The sequence below is a fragment of the Capsicum annuum genome, unplaced genomic scaffold (assembly GCF_002878395.1).
Source record: "Capsicum annuum cultivar UCD-10X-F1 unplaced genomic scaffold, UCD10Xv1.1 ctg44018, whole genome shotgun sequence".
In the NCBI taxonomy this organism is placed as follows: Eukaryota; Viridiplantae; Streptophyta; class Magnoliopsida; order Solanales; family Solanaceae; genus Capsicum; species Capsicum annuum.
In genome coordinates, this window is record NW_025851534.1 from 2,138 (window position 1) to 3,953 (window position 1,816).

Here is a 1,816-nt window from a genome sequence, read left to right on the forward strand (position 1 = left end):
TTTCACTTAAAGAAATTAACGAAATAAAAATTAAATGATGAACTTTATATAAATTAACGAAATAATCGAAATAATTTAATTTCGTTAAATATCCTTCTGTTAAATATTTGGCTCAAAAATACCCCCCTTAACGAAATTAAATTATTTTGTTTGAATTAAACCCTAACTTTAACATTTTAATCCTAATACTTTAATTTTTTTTTACATAAAAGTATCTTTTTAATTTTAAAATAAGATAATGAAAAAAGTTATTTGAATTATAATATAAATTGGTTGAATTTGATTTGGAAAATAAACATACATTTATTCTAAAAAGGTCTTTTCACTTTACATCTTTTTAATCTTTAAAGAAATTAACGAAATATAAATTTTCATTTAAAGAAATTATCGAAATATAAATTAAATGATGAACTTTTTATAAATTAATAAAATAATCGAAATAATTTAATTTCATTAAGGGGGTATTTTTTAGCCAAATATTTAACTGAGGGGTATTTTTGACCCATTTTAGATAGTTCAGGGATATTTTTGATCTTTTTTGAATTCCGTTAAAGGAAGAGGTATTTTTGAGTCAAATATTTAATGAAGGGGTATTTTTGAGCGGAATGACATTTTTGAGATATTTCGGATAGTTCAGTATAATTTTGAGCCTTTTCCTTGTTAAATTCATTTTGATTTTTGCTTGTTCTTGCAATTTTTGGTTTGCTTCTCTTTCTTTCTTCTTATTATATTTTTTTGCTCACTCTGTCTTTTTCTTTCTTCTTATTATATTTTTTTGCTCACTCTGTCTTCTTCTATAAGGTTGTTTATATTTCATTTAATGGCTGATTTTCCTTTGTTACTGTGATTCAATGATGAATTTCTAATTTTTAATTATGGAAGCAGGTCTTGCTATCTAGAGCAGAGACAAAAGTCAAAGAATTACAGAAATCAATTAAACTTCAGAAGGATACAAGTGTAAAGTTGGAGGTACAACATTTTTTTTTCCTGGTTTAATGTTATGATTCGTTAACTTATATTTTTTTTGTGGTTTGGATTGATCCATTTTAACTGGTATGCTTGGGGAGCAAATGTCTGTCAAGTTGGAAAAGTTAGTGATAACTGCCTATTTGATTAGTTTAAGAAAACTATATTACTTTGTAGACAAATCCGTTCAAGAAGTGAAGTAAATCTTATTCTTAGCTGATCATTGCAGAATGATGCAGTAGCAGCTGAAGGAGAGATGATACGAGGAAGGACAAAACTCAGGTTTGCATATCTGGCTGCATTGTTGTGTTTACTTCATAACTAGAATATCTGAACAGGCTGGATTTTGTGTTCTATCTTTAATGGTTTATACAGGCCAAACGAATCCGTAGTGCCATACAGTCAGCGTACAAGGTAGAAAGGCAAGCTGCAGGTTTGCAATTAAAAGGGAGAGGACCAGAGATAGAGATGATGATGAACGTCATCGAACTCGAGATTATGACCAGTAAGAGCTATAGCACTTTTAAATTTTAGCATTTATATTGCTTTGTGATTTCAATTTGCCTTCATGTTACTGTTAAGGGTTTGATTCAGACTTGAGGATCGTTTTTAATGATCTTTAAATTTCAAATTATTAATGTTAAAAAAAAAAAGAAATTTCAAATTATTGTTGAGTGGTAGTGGAAGCATGCTTCATTTTTGAGTTTGATATTCATATGATTTTGCTTGAAAGGCACAGAGATCATGTCAAAGATAGAGAGAGTCGGCATAGACACAGGTCTCACTCAAAGGGTAGATCTAAGCGTAGATCAATGTCTCGATCGCATTTTCAATCCAAGAGGTTAGTTGT

General features: G+C 29.1%; 1 long non-coding RNA gene across 3 annotated transcripts; it reads left to right on the top strand.

The window, feature by feature from the left end:
• The first annotated feature begins 681 nt into the window (after positions 1-681).
• LOC124892128 lies at positions 682-1,808 on the top strand. Of its 3 annotated transcripts, none has more exons than XR_007050084.1 (5): positions 682-801; positions 886-969; positions 1,196-1,248; positions 1,342-1,471; positions 1,700-1,808. It is a non-coding gene; the product is annotated as an uncharacterized LOC124892128 (long non-coding RNA). The 3 variants fall into 3 exon arrangements; XR_007050085.1 differs by having other exon boundaries at positions 684-700; XR_007050083.1 differs by lacking the exon at positions 682-801 and having other exon boundaries at positions 811-969.
• The last annotated feature ends 8 nt before the right edge of the window (positions 1,809-1,816 follow it).